General features: G+C 51.9%; 1 protein-coding gene across 1 annotated transcript in view; it reads left to right on the top strand.

The window, feature by feature from the left end:
• The first annotated feature begins 3,378 nt into the window (after window positions 1–3,378).
• LOC147673410 (mucosal pentraxin-like) overlaps window positions 3,379–21,646 on the top strand; it is a 40,674-nt gene continuing 22,406 nt past the window's right edge. The window contains exon 1 of the mRNA XM_086947279.1: window positions 3,379–3,507. The gene's annotated coding sequence lies outside the window, so the exon portion shown is untranslated. The remainder of the gene's footprint in view (window positions 3,508–21,646) is intronic.

Here is a 21,646-nt window from a genome sequence, read left to right as displayed (position 1 = left end):
ACTCACTGTGTTTTTAAAAAAAAATAAAAAATGTAATGGTTTATAGTTAACTATATTAAAAAAAGATGATTATTAATCAGATTGCTCCAGGGTGTGGCCGCAGATTCACCACGAGTGGATGGAAGGGCAGTCCTGATCCTCCTTTATGTCAGCGACGCTGTCCTAGTGCCAAACATGGCCTGCATGGGTCTGCATAGTTTAATTGACAGCCTTCTGAATTTATAGAGGCGAGGGAACTTAAAATGAATGTAAAGAAAACACATACATTGATCTGTGAGGCAGTCGCGTAAATCATGAAGTTCCCACATTAAAGGCATAAATATCACGAGGAGCACATCATTCTCCTATCAGGGCATTCTTTTTACTACTAACTGTTTCTGAATTAAGCACATTGATAACAATATGTTAAAGAGGATGTGTGTCTGCAGGGGCATCTTTAGGTTTGCCTCCAGATTAGGATGAAAACCATTTGGGAAATGATTTCAATATTTAGAGCCGAATGTTCTTCTGTAGCCTCTTTTGGTAGAGGGCTTTGCGGCCATGCCAAAGACAATATTTTCCATCTCAAGAGAACATTTTTCTGTGGTGACTTCTCGCTGTTCCTCAGTCTGCAGTGGCAGACATAGTACATAGGGAACTGGAGTTGCCACACTTGGCTAATCTATAATCGATTAAACCTATACAGTTGTGTCACTCATTTTGGTGCACGGGGGGACTGGGTTCAACAAATTAATCATATTGGATTGTTTAAAATTGGAGAAGGCACTGAGAATTTCGTGGCTCTCGTGTATCTCTGTAGAGCTGACACAGCTCAGTAAATAGGCCAGACTGTCTTACGCATTTCAGCAACAGGGAATTAAAGCTTATACAACTTAATAAAAATAATGATGACAGACGTGTTATTGGCTCCCACAGGTCCTCTGAACTGCATATCACTCCGTAACACCCAATGAGGGGCCTAAGCAGTGCCTGTCAATTACACACAACATCCACCATCGCTTTGTCCTAACATGGCGAAGTCTGGGCACATCACATGTGCTGATGGCATTCCCAACAAGCATTGGCAAAGCCAATAGGTCTCGCCTTTGGGACCTGATAAGTGTTTAACCATGCAACACTTGATGTTGTTGCACCAAGGATATTGTGCTGCATAACTAAATACTTAAAAGGTCCCAAAGGCGAGACCTATTGGCTATGCCAATGCTTGTTCTTTAGGCTACTTTGTGAACAAACCAAAAGCAGCTGCCCTGTGTATACCGCACGACAGGACAATGACTGGTGTTCCCCTGGGCCAGAAATATTGGTAATGCTTGGCAGAGGCTTCCAGTATAACGTACCCCCAACCCACCTAACAACACGAGGGGCGCGTTCAAACCGGTCCCGGGTGCAATCAAAACATTTAACATTCCCTTTTGTTAACAGCAGGGGGCCCGTCCTCACAAAACGGGAGGAAAGTAACCGACAATATATTCTTATATCAAGCCAGTACAAATAAATGCATAAAGGCAAAAAATGATGGAAGGAATGCACGAATTAATCTCAGCTGCTGGTGATCACATAATTACAACGCCTCGGCCCAGCGGCTGTGCCCATGGGAGCTCCAACCCGTGCCCCTGCGCAGACAGCGCAATAAAGGAAAGGGGGTTGGCCACGTTCCCCGCAGGGGGGCAGTAGAGGGGACCGCCCCTAGGCATTCCTTCCTGCCCTGAAGGGGGTGCTAGTATTTCTTCCATGCCTACCGGGCGGAAGAGGGCCAGGGACAGCGGGGGTATATAGGGGGGACCCTCACCTGTGAAACTCCAAAAACTCAGTACTGCCTGAAGGCAAACGCCGGCAGATACGCAAAACTCACTGCTGCCCTGATGGCATAATAGCCTCGGCAAGCACCTAAAACCCGCTCACTGCCCGTTGGCATTATAGCCGCGGCAGGCACTCAAACCTCAACACTAACAGAGGGATCTAGACGGACAAAGACGAGACTCTCGGAGGAAACATGCTGACAATTCTGCAAACACTACTGACCGCTACCCGCGGCCCATCACTGAGCTGACCATGTGATACAACCTCAACCGTGACAAAGCGTCACACACCAATAAGACAACCTAAACAGCGACTACAAAATTCCAAACGAATATGGAGTAATGAGGCTATTGCCTCGGTATCCAAAAACTCACCACTGTCAGAAGGTATCTGACAGGAGAAGACAAGAATCAGGTAGTGAACCCTCTTTTTCTTCCAGCGCGGGCAGCAGACGGGTTTGGGGCTCACTGCACGATCGGGGGCGCTGGACAAGAAGTTTTCAGTTTCTTCGTGCGGGATCGCGCCACAGTCGCTCAGGTGAGCCGCAGAGGTCCCCACAAACGCCCCTCCGGGGTCATTTCAGGGGCGCTGCCGCCGGCGTCGGTGCCAGACATGCAAACGGCGAGCAATGCCCGGGGGAGTGGGCCTGGATCGTGTTGCTTGTTCTCCGGCTCCAGGAGCCCACGGCCAGGCCGGTAACACCTGGGGAAGGCCCGGTGAAGTTGTGCCTGTGCGGCCGGTGCGGCGCACCGGGTGGCGGGAAGGGCGGTTTTGGAGGCAGCGGGGGCCATAGCTTGGAGCGGCGATGGTTTGGGTTCGGGGTGTGCGGAGCCTGCAGCTCAGCGAGCAGGTTGGTATCACGAGGTATGGCCAGGCTAAAGCTCCGGGCGGCAGGGGTGGCGGCCGCCGCGCAGAAGGGGTCTGTGTCGCGCCAATGCCCCCTTCCAGGGAGAGAGCGGCTTGTTTATTCCCATGCGCTGACGCCGTCGCGAACCGCCTGGTGATGGGTAGTTTGGAACCCTCGGTGATGGGTGGTTTGAAATGTTTTGGGATGGGGGGTGGTTTGAAATGCTTTGGGATGGGGGTGGTTTGAAATGCTTTGGGATGGGTGGTTTGAAATGCTTTGGGATGGGGGTGGTTTGAAATGCTTTGGGATGGGTGGTGGTTTGGAACGCATTGGGATGGGTGGTAGTTTTGAACGCTTTGGGATGGGTGGTAGTTTGAAATGCTTTGGGATGGGTGGTGCTTTGGGATGGGTGATTTGAAACGCTTAGTGCTTAATTTATGCCGGTGCTTAGCACCGCACTTAATTATCAGTGCCGGGTCTACGCATCTGCTGCGCACGCCCACATTAATATTTTTAAAATGTACCTGTTTGTACTCGGTGCAGCCACGCGGTGTCTTTTACACGTATGTATCCCGCCTTGTGTGAGTCACGGAGGCGTTTAGTGGTGTTCATTTAGCCTTAAGTATTTGGGTGCCTTGGGCGGGCCGCGGGGCCGGGCTGAAGGTTCTGATGGGGGAGGGGCTGTGCGCGCAGATTTCTTTCTTTGCCTCCACCTGTTGCCACGCCCCAGCACAATCACTGCAGGCAGCACCACCAGGCCGCCGCCTCATCAATTGTAGCACCGTTCGTACCTACAAAGACAGTTTGCAGTGCAGTCAGCAGTGTGTGACGACTGTGTCCCCCGGCCACCACGAGTAACGGTAAGATTAGAAGTGAAGCACTTTTAAATTAGGCAAAACCTATTGGTTTTAGTCAGTGCTTGTGCTTTTTGTTTCCGCTCCCTTTGGTTTCTCGCCCTCTGGCTGTCCTTTCGCACCTCCTAACAGTGCGTGTGTGTGTGTGTGTGTGTGTGTGTGTGGGTGTGGGGGGTGGAGGGTGTGTATCTTGCCTGCACAACAACAGACCTGTAGATGAGGTCTCCCGGGGAGGGCTTGACGCTTGAGCGACTCTTTCGGGGTGAAAACACTCGGAAAGGAGACGTGAACTGTTGTCACTGAACTTGGGCTGGGCCCTTAGACACACTCTGCTGGTAGTGGTCACTGCTGCCGGGCGCCAAGATGCCCTGGCTGTATCCCTGATAAGATGGCGAAAGAGGACTTGACACAAAGGTTTGAAATGTTGTGATGATTCTTTGACACCCCCCAGACGCACGTCCACCGTGAACAATTAAACGGTTGTGATGTCCTGTTCAATTGCGAAATTCAAGCAATTGAAATGGATGTAATTTTGATGAATGCAACTTGTCTTGGGTTTCGGACTGGCTATGTTGGCTGTGAGATCGTTCTTTTCTGTGCTGAAACTGAGCAAATATCTCTGAACTGATCTAAGGAATTGTCTTTACTTACCCTCGTTTCTGTTTATTGAGCTTTCACGGTGGTTATTTGCGACATTCCGAGTATTTGCAATATTATTATTACATCTCCTCGTATAATATATTTCCAATTAAAATTCTACCATTTTTGTAATGCAAAGCTATCGAATATTACCTATAAAAGGTGCGTAATCTTCACTCGTTCTTAACTAACGTTGTACGGTACAGAACGTCCAAGCGCGCGCGCACCCCCCCCCCCCCCCCCCCTCCCCCCAGGTAACGAGGAGAGCGGAGGGGTGCGGCCCCTGACCCCCCCCCCCCACCCCCACGTAACTGAATTCAGCACAGAACAAATCACGTGACTTTCCCCCACCCCTAATTCCTCACTCTAAGGGGAGTAAATGTCACCATGAATGGAATATCCATAGAAGAGACGGGTGCTGCTGGCGAATGATAACAAGTCACAGGTGAGACGGACAAAGATGGAAATACTGTCACTTGGAACAAGTCAGACTATATTTGTGAAATCCCAAGGCTGTTACAGGAGGGAAGCTGTTAAGAAACACTGAATGGTAACACTATGCCATCTATTACCACCTCCATTCATGCCAAACTCACTCAGCTGAAGGAATGTGGCTTAACATCCCGGATCCGATTAGGAACACTCTTTTCTGAAGGTTCATTGTCCCCGTCATGTTACCTATGTATTTCCCAAAATGCACATGATGGGTTCTTCCCCACCTGATAGGCACATTATTTAGGGTAATGGATCAGCTATAGAGGACTTGGCACAATATGTAAATGTATTTGCAGACTTTGAAAGCGCGGACTTCCTTCCAATGGGCATTTTTATCTTGGAATTAAGTTGGCCACCAGATGGCACTGCAACACTGTTGCTAGTAAAGAGAGATGAATTACAACGAGCATTGATTGCAATTTGTTTACAAGGGACCACATTTTAAGAGAAAAGAGCAGGTTGTTTGCAGGGTATTTGGCCTCACGCTGGCTGCCGTTTCCTCAAGTCATAAGTAAAACGAACAGTAACGCAATTTGGCGGCGTTATCTGCAGAGGATCACAGTGGACGCTGCCTGTTCTCTCGCATCAGCGCCGAGTGTGCACGTGGGCTACGCTGCAGGGGCTGGAGTCAGCCATGCCGCGGTAGCAGGGTGGGTTTTCAGTTTGCTGCCAACAGACTTGAGTCCGCAGGCAATGCTGCCGCCAGCCGAGTTTGACTGGCCCCCTGACCTCAACACACGGACACTTGTTAAACTTTGCACTTTCTGGGAAGATTGCTGCAGGGTTCCCTCGTCTACAAGCGCAGGGCCTCCTTTTCACTGTCGTTTTTTGGGTATTGTTTTGTTTCTGCTGTTGTGGTGCAGGTGACCAGGTTTCCCTCTCCTGACTGTGTTTCTGTTTACTTTCCTTCATGCAGTGGCGAGGCCAGTGCGCTCTGTGTATTGTAGGTGATGCAGTGCTGGCCACTTAACTTTCTTTTCTGGCTCCATCTGCGAGTCAGAAGCGCGCTACGTTCATTAAGTAACAGGTGTTTTTGGTAAAGCGCATGATTGCCCGAAGGTGTCCTGGCGCTGAATAACAGATGCTTATTGTTACCCAACTCAACAGTACTCATTTTATCGACCTCAGATGGATGAAAGGCCGAGCGGACCCGCTGGGATTTGAACCTTTAACCATGAGGTCCAACACAGGCCCCTGCAGTGGCTGCTTTAGCTCACTGAGCCACCAGACCTGCCTCATGTCTTCCTTTCTCTTTGCTCTCTGCACAGAAACAGCAGATCCCAGCGCCACGGCCATAGTCACATCAGGGCCACATGAACCCCCGCCCCACATGCCCAAACCCGCAAATAACACAAAGACACAAGTATTAGGTTTGGGTAAAAATTGCTGCAGGTTTATTACATACAACATATGTAATGACGGTGGGTTAGCTTACGGGCGATCCTAGGGCAGGCCGCATTCTCGCCACCTGCCCGCCTGTTGAGCCAAACAACACGGTGGCGAACCACCCAACTGTTGTACAATTACCATAATTATAATGACACGCCCATTGCGGGGCGTGACTAGGCAAACCCCCGGTTGCGCAGGCCCACAACCGCCCGAAGGACTACTGGGGCGCCGACACGGATTCCTGCACCTCCCATGAGGTTACAGGTTAGGCTCTGAGGTTATGCTCTGGCACCCCTATGTGCCCGCTGACGTCCAGCGTTTGCACCTCTCTTCTTCCGGATCGCCCAGTAACTCCGCCTGCAACGAAAAGAAACATATTAGAAGCTCCCCCCGGAGCCCCCTCAAGCCGACACTCTGGGTTCGAGGAAGGGCGGGAAAAGAGTGTCCCAACATGGAACTGCGACGTCCGGGGTGGCAAAGAGGCCTCCCCAACAGGGCAGGGGTCTGATGTACTCCAGACGGCTCCTCCCCACCGCCCCGGACGTGCATCACTACCAGTCTCCACCAACCAGGGGAGACTGCCTCAGGAGAGGAACTACCGCGTCATGCGGGGGCGGGACAGCCCTCCATGACTAGGAGCCCGCCCTCCTGATGGCCACTGCGTGGCCTCGGGCAGGCGCATAGTCACATCAGGGCCACATGAACCCCCGCCCCACATGCCCAAACCCGCAAATAACACAAAGACACAAGTATTAGGTTTGGGTAAAAATTGCTGCAGGTTTATTACATACAACATATGTAATGACGGTGGGTTAGCTTACGGGCGATCCTAGGGCAGGCCGCATTCTCGCCACCTGCCCGCCTGTTGAGCCAAACAACACGGTGGCGAACCACCCAACTGTTGTACAATTACCATAATTATAATGACACGCCCATTGCGGGGCGTGACTAGGCAAACCCCCGGTTGCGCAGGCCCACAACCGCCCGAAGGACTACTGGGGCGCCGACACGGATTCCTGCACCTCCCATGAGGTTACAGGTTAGGCTCTGAGGTTATGCTCTGGCACCCCTATGTGCCCGCTGACGTCCAGCGTTTGCACCTCTCTTCTTCCGGATCGCCCAGTAACTCCGCCACAGCCCGTGAGGTGGTTCCCGCTGCCGCACGGGCCCCCCACCAAAATTACTGCTCTTTACCTGCAACCTACACCTAGAATTGCTACCTCCAGACAGGGAGGAACAAGGCAACGCCCATAGGCGTGGGGTGCCCCACCAGGCACCAATAAACCTGTCCTACAACCCCTCAGGGAAACAAAAGGGATAGGAAGGGGCCCCTACTACCGAGGCCCTAGGTAACATGAAATAGGCTGTCCAGCGCAAGCCGCTGGGACACCAACATATTCCTTCCCCCTGAGCGTCAGAAAACTGCGCCAAGGAGCCACTGATACATCTGATCACTGTCTTCATAATCCAGCAGGGAGAGTAAGAGTGCTTACTGACCGGAGGGAATAGGAGGGCACCGCAAATACTATAGCACTAGGACGAGTCCCAGTTAAGCGATAATCCGGGTCCACAGGCCAAACAGCCGGCATCCCCTGCCCTCTTAGGTTTTTTGGCTGGCAGCGGCTTCAGACATAGTACCGTTAAATTAGCTAGACTGAAGGCCGACTATGACCACCTCCCGGGGACCGCAGCGCCTGCAACAGGGAGCCCCCTCGGCTGACCCGCGCAGGGGCATGCATGGATAAATACCAGCCACTCCGACACCAGTAGGCATAACCATCCGGGAACAATCCCTCTACCCCAATAGGGAAGACTATCCCAGGCAAGAGACCAGGAGATTGGAAGGGCCCCCCTGCAGAGAATCTCTCCCGAATAAACAAGCGCTGTCACAACCAATCAACAGCCAGATTACGCCTCAGCAACTAATCCCCACAGGATACAGAAGTCTATTGCAGTACGGAAATGTATATATTGGAGTGACTAGCGAAGTGGTCTTGCAAGAGGCAAACTGAAAACCACGGGGACAGCCGAGACACTTGCCCCCCCTAGTTAATGCATTAATTCCTAAGACATCTCGGGCCCACCTCCCTCGATTATTGGCAGTCCCTGCTCGGGCTGTGGAAACCACAGTTGTTCTCTGTATACCTGAATTGAGTGTTACACTGAAGGCTGCAGACCCCAAGAGAGCTGCCAGTGGGAACCAGAGCCTAGGAAAAAGAAGGTAAGAGAACCAAAGGGGGGGGGGGGGGGATGCTAAAACGTATGACCCTCCCGTTCATGGAAGAGCAACACATGTGCCGTTATCAAGGGTGCACAGGTCGAATTTCTCAGTTTAAAGTGGTTGCCATTATTGCAGTGCTCTCTATGTACCTGTGTTGGTACTCTTTGTTGCACAACCACGCCACTTCTCGTAACGCACTGTTTGCTATTTTCACGTGCTCATCTTAACACTTGCACCGGTGCAAACATCGCCTACGAACGTTTGTTCTTGTACTTGGGAGTCTGGTGTGCACTGCGTGCTAAACCTATTGAAACCCGCACATGGTGGCAAGTTTGCCGACGAGCCTGGCACAATCACTTGTGCTGTACCCCCTTTGCCTGCCCAATAATAGGGGGTACTATCAACTCCCAGGGTTCTAAACATATATGATTACCCTAGTTAGTAATGCAACACATGTAGGTCCATTCAGAATTCTCAGGTGTAACTCAATACTTAGCCTGGGCTGACCAACAATTAAACCCCAGTATACAAATAATAGCAAGCCTCCTGTTTAACTTACTGGAGTTAATTACGAGGACCTATACAAAGCTGACAACGTCTGGGAATATGTAAGTGGCATATCCAGTCTATTTGTTTTTTGATGCGACATATGAATGTCTATGTCCAGTACTTCAACACATGTTGGAAAAGGCCTAACGGGGATCAGCCATTGTGCCTAACTATTAGGAAGAAGACCACTCTGTGGTAAATGGGGTCAAGGTAACTTAAGAGCTTTGAAAATAATAATACATAAAAGATACTGGATTTTCTTTGGAGCATACCTGCGCGTCAGATACATGGCAGAACTATCAAATCAAAGTAGTCGTGCGTAGCCCAGACGACAGGTTACATACGTAACATGGGCCGAGGTGCAGCACCACCCATAGCTGCGTTTTGCCTTGTTTACTTTGAGCAGGAATCGCAAGGTTAGGGTGCGTGATGCCTGTCTAATAGGGCAATGAGTGTGTCGTAGGCACTGTTAAGAGGAAGAATATGGGCCCCAGGAAGGTGATAGGAAGAAGAAATTGCAGCCATGATCACTACAGCAATGTCACTTTTCCCTGAAATACCAGCCCCTACCCTGGACTGGAAGGCGCCCCGTTGTAGGGTAAACTTCCCCCGGCTCCAGGGTTCCTTCCCAGGAGTACAGATGGGGTGAAAGACTGCCCCCACCCCATCTACGCAGCAAGTTGCCTGCTCTCTGGCTTGGGCCAGTACTAAAAGTGCGCACTACACCCTTAAAACACCCCACCATCTGCACATAATATACTCTTGCAGCATGCCTACCGGACCCTTTACCACTTGTAACGACCCACAAACTAACACGTAAAGTAACTCAGGGAAACTGGTCTGACCCCAGCTCGACACAGCGGGCCCAACTGGTGCGAACTTGTGGCGGGACAAGGCATATAGCCACTCTAGCTTGATAATGGAGTACCAGGGCTATAATTGAGACCAGTGTCACTTACCACTTCAAGAATTTACAAGGGGCAAAAGCAGTCATTAAACCTCTATTGCTGGTACGAATGAGCAGGTCAAACTTGGGTCTCTACTGCAACTCATGCTAAAAACCAAAAAGAAAGATCCAATACAAAGATGGACAGAAAGCGGGCGGGGCATCATGCCCATAACGTGCCTGCATCATGCCTCGAAGAGCCAGCGCCCGTGCTGCCTAGGAGGGACCGAGGCCTATACACTGCATGAATAAAAAAGTATAACCAACTGTTGATCTGCAGGAAACATAACTTCAAATTTGCTAATCACAAGGAAGAAAGGTAAGTAATATGCGAAATAAAAGACTATATTGGACGGTGCTGCAACACACCCGACAACAAATTTTTGGTAGACACACACCAAATGCAAGCAAACCATATAGCTTAGCATAACTCACTGACTGGATTCCAGTACTGAACAGGGTAGGTGTAACCACAGGAAGATCCTAATGTAGAACAGGCCACTTATCCACTATAGTTCCCTTTCTATCAAATAATTGGGTTGCGTGATACATGAGATTGGACCTCAGCAAGAACTTATCGTTGCCTGTTAGGGAACCAGTTGGACTCTACTGATACTGCGAACACTGGCACGGGGGTCTTATGCCGTGAGCAGCAATACCCCAGTAGGTACCCACTCTACTGGGTATCTACTGGGTAGAAGACTCCCTACACTGCTGGTCTAAAGCATGGCAGCGAGTACATGGCTACATTAGAGTATGGTTTTAGCTATAACATCAAGCTATACAAACCCGATACCTATACGATATTACGACCAGTGTCACTTACCACCAGCAAAATTTACAAATGTGCGAAATCAGTCATTAAAACTCTATAACTAGTACAATGTGCAGGTCCAGTTTGGACCTCTACGGCAACTCATGCTAAAAACCCCTAAATGCACGATCCAACTAAAGAAAGATGGGCAGAAAATGGGCGCAAGTGCTGCCTAGGAAAGACCTGAAACAACCACTGCTAAGCATAAACTAAGTACAACCATCAGGCATGATCCGCAGGAAACATGGCTACAGATTTGCTAGTCACACAAGGAGAAGAAATGTTCTAGTAGTATGCGAAATAAGGGACTGTCTTGGACAATGATCCCGTACACCAAATACAATGCTTTTGTAGTCACCACCAAATACAAGCAAACAATACAGCCTTGAGCAACTTCAATGAACGAATACAAACATTGAACAGGTAGGTTATAACTACAGCGAGTTCTAATAATCCCAGGGCAGTTTTTTTCTAGCAGAACCTGGCATCTGTGTGTTCCTATTACCGAAGAGGGTAGGTGTAATTCGACGGAAGCACCCGACATGCCTCGCGCACACACTACTTGAAATATAAAGGTACCTAAGCATGAAGGACCGCCAGGCTAGGAGGAGGCCTCGGGCATCAGGGACAATGCACTAGGAGACAATCATTCCAAAGAGAGAAGAGGGCGCTTTCCCGGCTCTGCCAACAGAACATGCCCCCTTTATTATTTATCTGTGAGCACTGCAATCCTCGCAGCAAAGTCGCTGGGCAGTGTACACAAAGTAGGAACGTGGACAGAGTGCTGTCCCCCGCGAGATATGCACATTATGCCTATGTACACATAAGCAACCAGCGATATGGACAAGGCGCCACGTATCCCCCAAGTGGCGTGGCTACCGAAGGGGCCGGGGTCCGGTAGAGCCCGGCAAACAAGGCTTGTGTGGCTGGCACTGGAGTGATGGGGGGGCCTAGAGAACCCCGCTGGAACGCACAATAGTGATCTGCAGGATATGGGGTGTTTCAGCAGAAACCGTCAACTCCTCGAGGCAACCTACCTGCTTCGTTAGTGCAGCAACCACGTGACGAAAACGGGCTTGAAACAAGACGCTGCATTTCCTTTCTCCGTATCAACTTGAAAGTAAACAATCACAGGGTTGGATCAGCCCATAAGAGGCCCTTCCATAATACTGCGGGCTCACACTTGGACAAAATTATCACCGGGAAAGCCAGCTTGCAAGCTCCCCGCGAAGAGCGAAAATGGAACACAATGGGGGAAGAACCCGTACACCGTATCCTAGTTAACCAAGCAATGCACGGGAATGCCCATCAAATATACTCAAAGCCGTCGGGATGATACACAAGCGAACTTATCTAGAAACCGGAGGGAACATGTGAACAATCATACGCCCGCGCGCCGAGACCATTCTGCCGTACGACCAGCTAAATGTACCAAAGGACCCCCACCCGGCTGAAATCTGACACGTGAAGCCATATGCAAGATGGCCGCTGGGAGGATAGTAGGAGCGGGTCGGCCATTACTCTACGGGCCCCACGCGCGCCTAAGCCTCTGTTCCCCAAGGTAGAGGCCCAACCACGCGCCGAACCTACCACTGAGTGCATGGGGCAGTTCAGAACTGTACATTGCACATATGCTTAGAAGTGGGGGGGGTGGCTAGCATAGCACCACAAGTACGCACGAGCCCCCCACGGGGGCGGCCAGGGGGGGGAAAAGAGCCTAACCGATAAAGAAGCGGAAAGTCCTCGGGGGGGGGGGAGAGGAGCCAGGGTGGAGGAGCCAAGACTGTTGCCCCAAGCGAAAAATGCCTTGAAAATTACCATGTTCTATATAGTAGAAAGAGGGGTAGTAAGTGATTTGGCCAATATAACAGCATAGAGTGCCAGCACTGAAAGATGCACATTACATCAATGATGACCGACACTTCCCACAATCTATCCGGGGTAACAGGGTGCGGGCTCTAAGGCCACTGGGAGCAAGCATAGATCTCACCACCAACACGAAGATCAGCAAACTTAGAAAAACAAAATTATGGGCTGCCCATTTTATTTTCCAACTGAAAGGAGGCTCGAACCCTTGTTGACCACATCGAAGTCGGCACACCTACTCGCAAGGCCATATCCTCTCCCTTTACCCAGAATCGCATGATACAAAGCTTGGGGGATAGGCGGTCGGAGTAACCAATGGCGAACCAGCGAACCACGGATCCGGCACATATTGCGCTCTAGCGCGGCCACGAGGTCGAGCTACCGGAACCCCGTCGAGCATGCTGCGAGACCAACCGGGCCCCTGTGCAGCGCCAAGACACTAGGAGGGCTCCTCGAGGCCCCCCATACAAACCCCGTTACACACCTCGCAAGTCCAACAAACCGACCGCATAACAAATGCACCGGACACAAGCTGCCGCGGCCGCGCATAGCCATCAGAATGGACTTGTACAATTGCCGTGGCAATGCCGTGTGCTAGGTAGCTAACAGCGAAAAACATCAAAAGCAAGGGACAGCACAATAGGGTACAAGTTGCCGCGGAAGTGCATGGCAATCCGATATATATATATATATATATATATATATATATATATATATACACAATTGCTACTCCAGGTGAGGCCCGAACCCCCCCAACCACACATGGCTCAGGGCAAGAGCTGCTGTATAAGCACCGCGCGCTAGCAATTGCGCCACCGGAGCTCACTGAATAGCATGAAACATCCCGGCATGGCCACCATGCAACAATTTAAAACACAAGCTGCTGCGGCAGCGCGGAGCCACCCGATAGGCGGGTAAACAATTGCCGAGGCAACACCGAGTGTTTGGTAACACTCAAAACATGCTGATGTCCTAACTAAAACCACACAGTGATTAAGGCAGAACCGGCAGGGCCGCAGGGCCCGGGAGACTTCCAGCGACAATACCTTAGAAAGGAAACTCCTTCCTGACCTGCGAACAGAAATTGGGGCATGGCAAATACGACCCCGACTGGACGCCAGTCTATATTTGCACAAATAACGATCCCACAGCACGATCAACACTTGCATACGGCGACATGGACATGAGCAATTGCAAGCAGAAATATAATTGGAATCCCCCGCAATCGACCCTGCGTGACAAACAATAGTAACCTGTACAGAAGGGCGGGGGTCCGGGGGAAAAGAGCTCACCAGCGGTTCACAGAAAAACTTCACAAACCCGGCCTAAGGGAGCGACTGACGAACGCTACACAAACGTGACCCAGCCCCCCAGCTCGATGCCACTCATTCCTCTGCCGCGCAGAAATAGACCCCGAGGGACAAAGAAACCAACATATGTCTTACATCCCCACTCACCGGATGCAACGCAACAGCGGCACGTCGGAGCTATCACCTCGACGCAAAACGGGACCTCGGATGGCGACCCTAGGAGAAGGAAAGAGTGTCCCGACGAGACAAAAGAGTGTCCCAACATGGAACTGCGACGTCCGGGGCGGCAAAGAGGCCTCCCCAACAGGGCAGGGGTCTGATGTACTCCAGACGGCTCCTCCCCACCGCCCCGGACGTGCATCACTACCAGTCTCCACCAACCAGGGGAGACTGCCTCAGGAGAGGAACTACCGCGTCATGCGGGGGCGGGACAGCCCTCCATGACTAGGAGCCCGCCCTCCTGATGGCCACTGCGTGGCCTCGGGCAGGCGCAGTTTCTGTCTCTTTTGGCGGTCGGGACGCATGGGAATCGGTCTTCAAACTACCATGATTTGTGGACTCCCTCACCCCGAGGGGCTGTGTACTCTGGAATAAAACCACCTTCTGCTACATTTCTTGTCAATACAGGAGTCTTCAGGAAGCAATTTAAATGTCAAGATACCTCTGGGAATAATGTTCCCGCTCAGGGCTCGAGTCGGGGTACCACGCGGGTGGACGGCGTCCCCCCACTTCTTTTTTTAGGACTTGTGCCCTGTCCCGCTGGAGCCAGATAAGCGTTTTGTCTAGTGGCAGTTTCACCCATCAACAAGTAGCGCAGATGGTTAATGTGCCTGCTGCATAGAACGTGCGCCAGACAGATCACTGCGCTGCATTGTATGTGGCCAGCTCAGGGGGTTACTGCTCTTGGCACAGAGATCCGTTTGTTTCTTGAAGTTCATAAGTTACAACCCTAATACAACACATATACACATGAAACGCAATCCAGGAGCTGCATTTAAACTGCGTGGTATGGGTTAGAAATGTATTTTCCTCCAGGTTTTCATGATCCCAATGTTCCTAAAAGGTTTAGGTTGGGAAGAAATACATTCTTTTAGTAAAAACCAACCACGGTTGTACATTTAAAATCCTGCGTTTGTGCCTCTCTGGACCACACACACTTAAAATATACTGCCTGCTAATAAGGATGACGTGGGATTCCTACAACTTGTAATCCTAACTCAGAATACCAATAGCTCAAAATCAAGTCATTGCGAGACCTATTGCATTGTTAATGCTTGCTTGTTTTGGCGGTTGGATAAGCGGTGTTGCTGAGTGTTTATAGGGAAGTGGCAGCAGCTTGGAGTGTGTAAGTGAGGTTACAGTTAGTACTTGTGAACGTCGCTACTTTGCACATTGTCGCTAGCCTTGGCAGTGCATCGCAAATGTGAGCTGAAAAATGAGAAGGAACGGTGAGTTTGCTTTATTGTTTTAACCCTTGCAGCATGGGACAGCTTGATTATGGCTGTAGGGGCGGGTCTAGGCTCAAGGCGGCCCTGGGCAGGGAGCGTAGGTAGAAGCCCCGGCCCCGCACCATTTCTTAAGAGGCTCAGGGGCCCCGGGCAGGGCTGCGCACCATTTATAAGTGCCATAGGCCTGGCGTGGTGGCCCCTGGGGTTTGGCGGCCCTGTGCAGGTGCACAGCTTGCACATGCCTAAGGCCGCCCCTGATGGCTGTGCCAGGGCCTAAGAGCAAGGAGAAGGGTGGTTGATTCCAGCTAGCATATTGCCACAAGAGGTGGTTAGGAGCATGGAGAGGGTGAGTGTTGAGGGGGCATGCAGGGTTAAGGGGACACTAGGGATGTATTTGGAGGTTGGCCAACGCTTTCATTGTTTTTGGTTTAAATAATTTTTATTGCATTTCAAGAAATAAAACACAAAACAAGGCAGCCAGTGCAATTCTCGGGGAACACCCCCGGTCTCCAATCCCCGCCCGCCTCTCGGCTAATCAAAGTGCGAACGGGAGCAGAAGATGTGTCCATGCGAGCAGGCGTGGGCTTGGTGCCGTGTGACAGAGCCTCTGACAACCCCAGCTGTGTCAAAATATTTATCTATGTCCCTTAGTACTTGCTCCCAAAATTCCTGTACCTCTGCGCAATCCCAAATTATGTGGGTTACGGTGCCTATATGTCCGCAGCCCCTCCAGCACTGAGGATCATGGCGAGGGTTACTTTGGTGAAGCCGTGCTGGCGTCGAGTGCCAATAGTAAGCTACCATGACCGCCGATTCCTTTCTAGCCACGTTTCTCGTGGTACGGTGTGCCCTGTAATAAACATCTTGCCACTCCTTGTCGGTAAGGGGTTGACCTTCCCGTTCCCATCTTTTTTGACCTGCTGAACGTGAGGCCGGAAGCGGCGGGCATAGCATTTTATACAGGTCTGTTATTGCTTGCTTGTTTGTCTTTTTGGTGTGAAGCCATTTTTCAAAAGGTGCGAGTTGCCTACTGACCTGCGGTAACACATCCCTGCCAGTGACAGATTTGAAAATATTGGAAGCGTGGGAGCTCATATGTCTCCTGTAGGGTTTGCAGCGGCATAAATCCTTCCAGGTCAAACAGGTGACCGGCTGACCTGCAGTCTGAAGACCTCCAGTGAGGGAAGGAGGCCCGGACCGTGCCCGGCTCAAACGCCAGGTTGTCGAACAAAGGTGTCCTCGGTGAAGGACACGTGGTGAGGCCCCTAGACACTGACGGATGGCATCCTGTAGCTTTTTGAGCAGGCCCAGTGGGGGTCTGACTGGCAGTGTCTGGAATAAATCCAGGACCCTCAGCAGCAAGGACATTTTTACCGCCGCCACTCACCCCAACCATAATAGTGAGTGCTGGCACCATTTCGCCAGGTCGCCTAGGAGCCGACCTAGAGGATCCGAGTAGTTCTGTTCCACTGTCTGCACAGTGCTGGGTGTCAGGGATATGCCCAGGTAGGGCACCGATAAGCTGAAGGCGAGCCCCCGAGGCCGTGGGGTAGTGTGCCAGACGTGCGGGCATTGCGCCCTAGTGAGAGTACCAAAGACTTCTCAATGTTCATTTTAAACCCCAAGACTTTCCCGAACTCCTGTATTTCTTTTAAGAACACTGGGATGGATTTGACAGGGTCCTCCACAGCCGCGAGGATGTCATCTGCATAAAGGCTTATGGTCTCCCCCCCCCCAATGTGACTCCGGTGATCGCTGGGTTGTCCCTGAACCTTTGTGCGAACGGCTCGATGTACAGAGCGAACAGTAACTGGGAGAGTGGGCACCCTTGTCTGGTCCCGCGTTGGATGTCGAATGGTTTGGAACACACCCCGTTAACCTGAATGACCGCTTGTGGGGCAGCGTAGCAGCTGGCAACCCAGGTACGGAAGCGTTCTCCCACCCCAAAGCGCACCAGGGTGGAGTCCAGGTATCCCCAGTCACCTCGGTCAAACGCCTTTTCCGCGTCGACGGAGACTAGGGCCGCGTCCGCGTCATTGAAGTGGGTCTTGTCAATAACATGCAGCAGACATTTTGTGTTGTCCGCACATTGCCTATTTGGGAAAAATCCGGCTTGGTCGGGCTCAATGATGCCCGGCAGGCACGGGCCCAGCCTGGCGGCCACTATGCCTGTGAACAGCTTCAGGTCCAGATTAAGGAGCGATATGGGTCTGTATGCTGCGCAGTTGGTCTTGTCCCGGTTTCGGCAGAACAATGACGTCAGCCTCTAGCGCGGGATGGAGCCTGGGCCCTGAGAAGAGTTAAATAATCTAGTCCGCACTGGGGCTAGCAGATGGCAAAATGTTTTATAGAAACCCGCCGAATAGCCGTCCGGGCCTGGCGCCTTTAGTGGCTTGAGGCGCGCTATTCCCGTGATTACCTCGTCCGTTCTGATCGGTGCATCTAGGGAACGCGCATTTGCCTCGTTAAGGATTCAGAAAAGGGGGTGGTGATGAACAGAGTGTCTGAATTAAGCAGACCACTCTTACCCAGTCCAAAGATCAGGGCTTGATCCATCACCGTTTTTTAGCTCACTGCACCATCCCAGCTCAGAACTTGGCTATATGCAAATTAGTCTGACCCTGGCCCAGTGCATCATAGGAACAGGGCAGACCAAACTACCAAGCCAATTCTTGTACTGGGAAGGAAACAAGCTACCGGGGACCGGTTTCTGGCATTTCAGCCGTCTTCGGCCCGGCTTGCTTGAATCCTGATGGTGCAATGAGCTAGGGACTCACATCTGAGTATACCCTTCCACGCTTATGGTGGACAAAAATGATTCAGACATGAGTCCCTTTCTCACTGCACCATCAGGATTCAAGCAAGCCGGGCCGAAGAAGGCTGAAATGCCAGAAACCGGTCCCCGAAAGCCTGTTTCCTTCCCAGTGAAAGAATTGGCTTGGTTGTTTGGTCTGCCCTGTTCCCATGATGCACTGGGCCAGGGACAGACTGATTTGCATATAGCCAGGTTCTGAGCTGGGTTGGTGTAGTGAGATAAATAACGGTGATGGATCAAGCCCTGATCTTTGGACTGGGTAGGAGTGGTCTGCTTAATTCAGACACTCTGTTCATCACCACCCCCTTTTCTGAATCGTTTTTGGCCACTATAGGTGTGGCAGGGTATACTCAGACATGAGTCCCTTTCTCACTGCACCATCAGGATTCAAGCAAGCCGGGCCGAAGAAGGCTGAAATGCCAGAAACCGGTCCCCGGTAGCTTGTCTCATTTCTGGTGAAGAATTGGCTTGGTAGTTTAGTCTGCCCTGTTCCCATGATGCACTGGGCCAGGGACAGACTGATTTGCATATAGCCAGGTTCTGAGCTGGGTTGGTGCAGTGAGATAAATAACGGTGATGGATCAAGCCCTGATCTTTGGACTGGGTAAGAGTGGTCTGCTTAATTCAGACACTCTGTTCATCACCACCCCCTTTTCTGAATCGTTTGCCTCGTTAAGGGCTGTGACCGTCGCCGTTCGCAGGTATAAGTCTGCTTCCCCCTTGTCTAGGTTGGGCTCCGCCGCGTATAGCGATGCATAAAATGTCCAAAACGATTCAGCGATCTGCTCATCTTCTCGCAGCTCCTGCCCGTCGCTGTCCTGGATGGCCGTGATCTTGGATTGTAGGACCTTAGCCTTGAGTTTACTGGTGAGCAGGTGGCCCTTCTGTCTCCGCCCCACATAATATGCATGGCGCAATCTCAGCGCCGCATATTCCGCTCTGTCCAAATCAAGGCTCGCTAGCTGGGCCCTTGCCACTTTAAGCTTGCACCATATCCTGGGGGCCCCTGTTCTGCTATGGACCCGCTCCAGTTCGAGCACTTGGTCGGACAGCATCTGTCTTTTATCTCGGTGTTCCCTAGCTTCAGCCGCCGCTATTGCGATCAGTTCTCCACTCACGACCGCCTTCAAACCCCCCACAATGCTGTCAGTGTAACGTCTGCTGTATCGTTTGTGGCTAAATAATCCATGATGCTTGTGCTGAGCTGCTTTGTGACCCCCTTTAGCTGCAAACGAGTTTCCCTAAGGCGCCATCTGCCCCTCCGTGTCTTGGTTCTAGGGACCGGTATGTGTATTGCGATTGCGTTGTGGTCTGAGAGTGCTGCGGGTATGACTTCAATGTCCGTGGTCAGGGCTGCCACTTCCGAGGACCCCAGAAAATGGTCCAAGCGCGCGTATGTGTGGTGTTCGTGTGAGTAGAAGGTATATCCCGGGGTGGCGGGGTGTGTCTTCCTCCAAAGATCCACAAACCCTCTGCTCTCCAACCATTGCTCCCTCTTCCTTGGTTATCGCCCCCGTATCACCAAACCTGTGGCCTGACCTGTCTTTTGTGGAGTCTATCACCAGGTTAATGTCTCTTCCCCAAACCCCCCCTACCCCCCACTATCGTTGAACTGATGTCGTGGGACAGCGTATCCGCCATTGCCCCTATGGGAAAGGGTTCTTGTTTAGTGTTGGGTGCATAAATTGACCCGCGGACCACCCTCCCAGTTGTATTTTATAAGCTAGGAGCCTCCCCTTGATGTCCGCGACTTTGTCTCCTACTTGTCCCTTGAAATAGCGTGCAAATAGAATGGCCACCCCTGCTTTCTTCTCGGCTGTGGAAGAATAGTATTGTGTTGGGAACGCCCTGGAACGCATGTGGTGCCAGTCTTTAGGTAGTAGATGTGTTTCCAGCAAGAGGCATACTTTCGCCCTGGTGTTCTCTAGGAATGACAAGACAGCTCTATGTTTGATGGGGTTGTTGAGCCCTTTGACATTAAGGGAGACTATTTGCAGCGTGGGTTCAGTCGTCTCGGCCCCATGAGCAGAGTCCCCTTTACCTCCGGGCATCACCGACCGGACATCCAACCCTGCACTTCCCGCGTTGCACCACACCGGAGCCCCCCCCCCCCCCCCTTCAACCCTCTAACATCCCCCTTGTCCTAACTCCCCGCCCCCCTCCTCTCTTAGAAACCCCCCCCCCCCCACACCCCAACTGTGATACTTCAATGTCCCAGCCTTGCCAGTCCATCGCAGGGCTGTGGTAACGTTACCTAGTGGAGCGTATCCATGTGACGGCCAGAGTGGCCGCCCCCGCACATGCGAAGTAGAAGCAATGAGTTGACCCCCCCTGTAGGAGCTCATTCCGTTGGCGACGTTTCTTTGGCCACTTCTTGAATGGCTGTGGCCCTTTCTTGCGAGATGACGTGAGCCTCTGGCTTAGATTGGAGTTTGGGTGATCGTCTGCGTCCTACACTCTGCTATCCCCCGGGGGTTTGCCCCTGGGACTGTAGCAGTGGCATCTGGTCCTCTGGTTGCTCTATGCCCAGAAGTGCGCAAGTGTCCTGCAGTGACCGCAGTTGCTGCGAGGCCCCCTTCCATTTAAAAATCAACCTGAATGGGTGGCCCCAGGAGTATGGAATCTCTTCCTTTCGCAGGAAGTCCGTAGCCGCCTTGAATGATTTTGGCTTCTGCAGAGTAATGGCCGATAGGTCCTGATCTAGTGCTATAGGACAGTTACGGAAGTGAAGTGGCTGCTTCCGTCTTGCTTCCTTGAGGATACTTTCCTTAAGGGGGAAGTCCGGCAGGAAAGCCAAGATGTCTGGTGGAGGGGCACTCTAGCGTCTCCTACTCTGTGCGCTCTGTCAATCCTGATCTCAAAGTCCGATGGTTCCCCCAAGGCGTTGCGAAAGAGAGCTTGTAGATAGGCTGTGATGTCCGTCCCCTCCTCCTTCAAAGGGACCCACCGGACCCGTATGTTTCGACGGGACCGGTTTTCCAAGTCCTCCGCATGCGCCTGTAGCTCCAGTTGTTGGTCCCTCAAGCGGATGACCTCCTGTTGTAGTTGGTCTATCTCCTCGCTCCTAGCCTGGTCCGCCTCTTCGATAGCCATCACACGTTCTCCGAGGCCCTCCATGTCTCTTCTGATCTCCTTGACCTCTCCCGCCACCTCCTGTTGCAATGTTTTAAAGTCATCCCTGAGTGAGTTGAAAAGCGATTCCAGGAAGGACTTGGTGATCGGCATTTCTGCTCCGGGTGGGCTAGGCTGCGATTTTGTGGACTCCGGCGTGGTTGGCCCTCTTTCAGTCCTTGTCTGGCCCTTTGCAAGCATCTCTGGGAGCGTGCGTTCCCCTTTCTTACGCTGGCCCGCCTTTGTGCCCCCCTCAGTCCTTATGCAGGCCCTCCCCAGACGTCCCCTTAGCTCTGCTCTTGCCTCTAGCCTGGCGAGCGGGTTGGTCGTAGGTCTTCCTGTCAGTTATGGGAGCCGGGGCCCGGCCAGGATTCGCGCAATTGGAGCACCTTTCGCCCCTTGGCCTCTACTGATAAGGGCTCCACACGTGACGTCGACCTGCTGCAAGGTTCTTGGCCCCGGTTTCCGGATCCCCGTGGAGGGCCCTTGTCGCGTGGGCTCTCCTTCGCCCACCGCCGTCTTCACTGTGGATCCCCCTCGTT

The sequence above is a fragment of the Lissotriton vulgaris genome, chromosome 12 (genome assembly GCF_964263255.1).
Source record: "Lissotriton vulgaris chromosome 12, aLisVul1.2, whole genome shotgun sequence".
NCBI lineage: Eukaryota > Metazoa > Chordata > Amphibia > Caudata > Salamandridae > Lissotriton > Lissotriton vulgaris.
Note: the sequence above shows the minus strand (reverse complement) of the source record. Positions and strands in the feature narration are given on the sequence as shown.